The sequence below is a fragment of the Rhea americana genome, unplaced genomic scaffold, assembly GCF_003343005.1.
Source record: "Rhea americana isolate MKP2758 unplaced genomic scaffold, rheAme1 scaffold_80, whole genome shotgun sequence".
Classification (NCBI taxonomy): domain Eukaryota; kingdom Metazoa; phylum Chordata; class Aves; order Rheiformes; family Rheidae; genus Rhea; species Rhea americana.
The window spans coordinates 21,360-28,156 of record NW_028186979.1 but is presented as its reverse complement, the minus strand read 5'-3'; the positions used below and the strand labels follow the sequence as shown (position 1 = coordinate 28,156).

At 36.2% G+C, this 6,797-nt stretch overlaps 1 long non-coding RNA gene across 1 annotated transcript; it reads left to right on the top strand.

The window, feature by feature from the left end:
- Positions 1-1,115: 1,115 nt before the first annotated feature.
- On the top strand, positions 1,116-5,472 carry LOC146585424 (uncharacterized). Its single transcript, XR_014898001.1, has 3 exons — positions 1,116-1,232; positions 2,341-2,413; positions 5,406-5,472. It is a non-coding gene; the product is annotated as an uncharacterized LOC146585424 (long non-coding RNA).
- The last annotated feature ends 1,325 nt before the right edge of the window (positions 5,473-6,797 follow it).

The following is a 6,797-nucleotide window of genomic DNA, read 5'->3' as shown; positions in this document are numbered from 1 at the left end:
TAGCTATCTCTGTATATAGCATTACTGCTACCTGAAGTAAAGAAACAAAACAAGTCATAACCCCAATGGATTACAGTGAAACTGGAGCAAGGGAATGTTGAATCAGGCCCACAGTATTTAAAATACAGCTGTGACAGAAGTGAGGAAGGAAAGAGAAATGTGGGAGGATGAGTAACAAAATCAGAGAATTATATGGAAACTCTTGAATTTATTCAGGGGCATTCTCCACCCCACAACAAAATATGTTGGTTAACTTTTTAAATTTCCAACAAATTATGTAAACTCCTTTTCTGTCTTTTCCATTGTACCACCTATTGGTTTATCCATGTGCTATTGATCTCTGTGAAAGAATCAGAGTGCACCATTTGATGTAGCAAATGTAGATGTCTACAATCATCTATAAAACTTTAACCCCTAGCCAAGGATCTAGTCAGTGATTTAATTCTTCTAATTAGTTAAACCTGTGACAAACTGTCACATTTTCCCAAGCTAATCTTTTTTTTTTTCCAGGAAAAGAGTCTTTGAAATTGGCCTCATTTTTTTAGCTCTCAAGCAGAGAATTCTCTGTTGCTATGTTCTCACAGGATGTTTCTCAGCAAGCAAGTGTATTTATAGTAAATATGGGAAGACATGAATTTAGATTTCATTTGCCTTGTTGAAAAGTGTGACAAAATATACAATCACTAATGCCCATGTCTCCAAAAGCCACTCAATGATAACAAGTCTCATTTTTTGATAGAGATAGCCTCTACTTTTTGAAAAGCAGACTCTTTAAATTAACCAAGTCAAGCCCCAGATATAAGGAAAATAAAATCACTATTTATGTCTGAAATATGTGTGTAAGAATCTAAAGAAAGCTAGATATAGCATCCAATACTCACAAACAGAAGTCCTCAGTTTTACCCATAATCARCTTGATTAAGTACTTGTAATCACATCTCAAAGGAATTTTAATGGTGATTCTGGTTTAGGACATGTGGTGACTGGTAAATAAAAAGATAGTGTAAGTGAAATAAACAAACCAGAAGTTTCCCTGGGCACTAAWCAGTTTCATAAAGAAATGAATGTAAGTTTATATTTAGTAACAAAACTCTTTTTTTCACAGGCTAACAGCCTGAGAGAAAGTATCAGACTGTAGGTCTAGAAACTTTGGACAATACTGCGTCCAGATGCACTTTCTGCAAATACATGGAGACCAGAGCCTGAGGTTTTGAATTATGAACCCTGATGAAGTGAGACATAAAGGCTGAAGGTCTAGTGGGTGAACATGAGTTCCTCAGGAGGCAAAATGCTGAAGGAAGGTCTGCTGAAGGCAGATTCATATATCTTAATCTTTATAATGTGTAGAAAGACTTTATGAACAAAGGACACAAGGAAAGCAAGATAGTACAGTAAGATCAATAAGGGTGTTGCTGTGCAGTAACCAAACTCCTTTCTATAAGAATGAGGACAACTGGAAGAGYCTACATTAATATGCAATAGGTAATAACAGTGTAACAGGAGTCTGGAGCCAAAATAGTAGATGATGCTTAGTTACATATAACTGTTAAGGCTTTCTTTTGCATTCTTGACTTAACAGGACAGGAAATCTCACAGTCCTCTTGTAATACAATTATGGAGACATTTGTTTTGTAAATGTTTGTGAATTGTTTAGACACAGCAATTAGCACAGTCGATTCTTACTTTTCCCCTTATTCATTTGAAAATAAACAATCATGAACCTTTCCTCCCTTACTCCATCAAAAATGAATTGAAAAATAAAAGATGTTTATGTTTCTAGAAGCAAACATGAAGTTTATACTTTCAAAATCACAAAAAGAGCATTTCAGCAGAAATATGTTCTCTAGGGATACTCAACACCTGCTTATATTAAATTCTGTTTTTCCATTGAAAATTATATCCCTTTGACAGAAAGGGCTGACATTTTTAGTTACCTGTACTGACTTCCCTTTAAGATCCCTGTTTGAAGTCAGGCAATCCTAAGAACAGCTGTGATACTATGAGTAGAGTGATAATGCGGGCAAAGGGAAGCTTTCAATTATTTATCAAATACAGGAAACGGCRGCTGCTTTCCCACTTTGTCTCCTTACATTTCTGCTGAAGAAATAGGCAGTGATAATTAACCAAACTGCATGGGAGTTACTGCATTGCAGTCCTTTAGGACAGTGAAATCCTTGAGGAGTGAATTCTGAATTGCTGGAAGGTGCTCCCAGACAGGGTGTTATAATACAATCAGCATCTTCTGTGTCTCAGTGTAACCGGACTTTTTCCAGCATATAAGATCACTAAGCAATGTGGAATAACTTATTAATTGGTGAATGATATACTTCTCTTGCACAGCATATTTTTAAATCTGACTTTTTATAACAGACAAAGACCACTGCAAGCCTGGGGCTGACAGAGCCTTATAAAGGTGAGTACGTAAAGGATGTATCTGAATTTACTTAGAGATTGTATTTTGTTTGTGATGGAAATCTCTGATTCAGACTGGGTAATTCTTCCAGCACAGAAATGCATGTCGTGCTTTAATCAATTTGAATGCTTAACTTCAATTCACTTAATGTGATATAGTTGGAAAATAGGGTGTAGTCTTGATAGCGTTAGATAAACATGCTATTTTGGAAGCTTGCCACACTTAAAAAGACTTAGCAAATCCATAGGCAAAAAAAAAAAGTTCTAAATTTCAATTATAATAGAAGCACAAGTCCACCAAATAAAGGCCCCACACTGAACACAGTTACATGATAAAATAATATAGATTATGCAGCTCAGGATGCTAGCTAGTCAATGATCAGAAAGGTCCCTAAAACCTTTGCTTTCAGACTCTAAGGATTTGAAAAACAGTTAGCAGCTAGCAAACTAGCYAGTACTAGGAAAATACTGAGGTATTGCCCCAATTACTCTGGGGACAAGGTTCATTCCTTGGAGCAGTGCATGCACTCCATTGAAAAATCAATGAGGCAGAAAAACACATCAAAAAGAACTAGCTTGTAATGTAGATATATCTTCCTCAGACAGGCAATCTCAGGAAAAAATAAGTCTCCTAAAGAATGYCTAAGCAAAAATAGGGACACAATTTGCACTGTTTTGTAAAGCAGAACTTTGTACATTGCTCTTTGTCAGTAACCAAAAAGCAGAAGGATGAATGTATTTTGCTCTGTTGGAATAACTTGAAGGTAGTAGCAGAGGATGATGGATGTAGGACAGAAAAGCGTGGCAAATGCAGTAGGATGCTAATGTGTGTATATGTTAACAGTGACAGCTGGAGTTGCAATATGTCCATCCTTTATTACTCCTTTTCCTCCCTATATACCCTTGAAAGATATTCCTTCTTTTCACATATATCCTGGAGGTCCACTGACTTACTAAAAAGGCTTTACTATGCTCTAAACTTAATGAAATCACTGCAAAACAAACACAATGGCAGATGATAGATATTTCAGACTCTCAAAGACAAGCCAGGACCTGCCCAGATTCATTCTACTCCATTATAGACATCTGTAATTTGAGTATCTACCCTCAGACTAGTCAGGCTTAGTTCACTTCACCATCAATGAAGAGAAATCAACACTTTTGCGGTTTGTTTGAGCTGACCTCACGTGCATGTTTGTGCTGAGGTGAATCATGTTCTGGAAATGACTTCTCCTCTTTGCCTGCAAAAGGAACCTGTGGTGACTAGCTCGGAGGTAAATGTATACCTCAGATATCTGAAGGTATGAATGAAATGAATCTCATCGAAGTAATTCTTTGTGAACAAACAGCTCATATATATTATGCACCATTTTGTTTTGCAGTGGTACAGCTAAGGGTTAGAGCATAAGAGGTCTTTAAAAATATTTGTTTCAAAACACTTTCTATTGTAGCAAAGAAGGAAGTCATATGAGAGCAGCTGTAGTATCTACAGTGAATGCAAACTCTTCCATTCCTATGGGTAACTAGTTAGTCAGTGCATTTCTTCARATTCTAACTAATAAGAACATTATGAATTCCTTTTACAAATAATGCATGCTCAGTTTTGAGTAGGAATGAATCGATAATTGAGTGCAGATTATTTAGTTCTCTCGTCAGCTAAAAAATGAGATAAATGAGAGTGACCTTATGGAAAGGAAATTACAACATCAAAATACAGAAAATTGTTGCTCTTCCTATTAAATTAAACTAATTGACTATAATCTACTTTGTTAGGTATTTGTGTATAGTTACAGCTGGGTAAAGCCATTCATTCAAGACCGTGTACCTAACCTAACACTTCTAACGGCTGCTTGTCCGTCAGTGTTAGATTTGGAAAGTGCTCATAGTATGTGTTTTGCAGAAATTTATTTCTTTCACTCCACAGAATGTCCTTGCACCATCCAAAAGCCACTTTATTTACTGTTTTAATAATTTACTGAATTCACCTCAAATGTATAGTTTGAATATGCGTATTTTACATATTTAATAAAAAATCCTAAATAATAATAAGACATTAGTAGATTCCTTTGATACAAGACAACAAAACTAATAGTAATAGTTCAGAAGTCTATCAGTTATTCCCACAAGAATAAATAAAGTATTTCACTTGTGCCTGGGTTTCTAAGCCCAACACCTGGACTGAATTATTTTATTATGGATAWAATGGTAATGGGTTAAAAGTGTAAAATCAAGATGTGATTTGAGTGACTCCAACTTCGTTTTCTCTGATGGTGATGAGACCATCACCACTGAGATGTTCTGGAATCACCTATTGACTGCAAGATGAAAGTCAAGCTTAGAGGCAAGCTATCCAGCTTGCCTGACTTGTTATGAGCTCCCACGCCAAAAATGCTTCAATAAAAAATGAAACAAAATGATTGGGGACTGTATTTTAGGACCCCCAGCAAACCCTCAATACGAGGATGACTAAAAACCCATAAGAATTCATTTCTCACCTCATTTTACCTTTAGTCTTCTTTGGACTTTCATTTACCATACCAGATCAAGAAAAGAGTCTGATCAGGCTTACTCCCTGGCACATGATTGAACACATGGTACATATGAGCAGATGCCTGCTGCTTAGGCTTGACTTCTCCAAAGAYGGACCCAAGCTGATGACTGACCTCAGGGTTCCCTTCCCTTCCCTTCCCTTTTCCTTTTCTTTCTTTCCACTTCTACTTTTGCTTCTGACAGTGTAGAAAATAAAGCTCTACGAGTTGGAATCACTGGCCATAATGAGGATGTCTATGCGGCAGATGTTTACATTAGTCATCTAAGTGCCCTTTGCCCTGGGGGGTAATTCATCTCATCCTAAAACACATCTATAATAAATCAGATGTGTGTGTTTCTTTCTCTCCATTGACTACCCATGCAACCTGTGGGCAGGGGCTACATTTTTAAAGACTGGTGAAGTAAGTATGTAATTTCAACACACTTATGTCTTTCCTGAACAGAGCTGAAGAAAAGAATGTATACTCAAGGAGAAGCTGCACAGGAGAAAGCTCTGAAGCTCTGCTGCACAAGGTTTTACCTAGCAGTTCTACTACTAAATGATAGAATTTCAGTGGTTGTGAAAAATACCTTAACTACTTAAAAAAAAAAAAAAAAAAAAAAAAAAAAAAAAAAAAAAAAGTCCTCTCCTGTAGCAAGGAGCAACATACTCTAAAATTCTGCCAAATAACATGAATCTAAGGTTGTTATTTATTTCTCCGCTTTGTACACTGGAATGTTTGCTTGTCTTCCTAGCACATGAATGGTATGTTCCAAGATTTTTATCTATTTTTTATCTTGAAGGCAGCTGAAATTGCCTCTCCAGATGTTATTAAATAACCAAAGCATGCTGTAATCAAGCCGCCTARTTCTCTGGAAAGGGAAATAATTTCCTGTACCTTATTTACATATCTCTAATTTTTTATAAAGCTTGCAGAAGAGACTTATGACAATGGTAGCTGATGCTGTTTTCCCATTTAAGAGCAAATAGTTTGAATTCTCTGCTGCCATAACCCCACTCACTCCCATCAACTAGCCCCTCTGGGAATCCTGTAAGAACAACTTGAATAAGGGTGAGTTTGGCACTTTGTAGTATAAGGATTTAGCTATCCCACAGGAAGAGTATAAGAAGCCGAGTGGAAAATCGACATAACCTTTGCTTCTGTGAGCTTGAGAGCACAGGCAAAAGTAAATGCATCTCTTCTAAGAGAACGAGTTATGTGTTTGTTCTCTTAAATGCTAGCAGGATACACATACCTTTAATTGGATAATATAACCCTTGCACATTCTTCATTACCATTTTAAGTACAGCTCCCATTATGTATTCTGAAGCTGTAACTTCTAGCAATAAAAAGAAATATAATACCTTAAGCTAATGGTCTTGAAACATTTGCAGACATGGATACTTTCAAATAGTCCAGCTCAAAATTAGATTTGTTTTTGAAGAACAAAAATTTCAGAGTTTTTTTTAGTTTCTGCAGTCTTGCTCCACCCTGTGTACAGATTTCTCCCCGAAACTGAACAGTATAAAGTTAAGCAGAATATAAACCAGACCGTAAAATAAAAGCATGTGTGATTTACTATATAGCTGACGTAGTACCTTAGTTTGGAACTCATCTTTTATTGCATTATTACTAACAGGCAAAGTGTTGTTTAGAGCAAAGGATGGACAGTGACATTACAGAAATTTTCTCTGCGTTATTGTTGTGAATGTATATGTCCAGCTTAAGTTTTTTCATATTGTTCTGTGTGTGAACRTTATAATCTCAAACTTTGGCCTTTCCAGTAACAAAGAAGGAAGGAGAGGAAAACTAAGATAAAAAGAATATCCTGCAAAAAAAATCTTATTTTGTGTC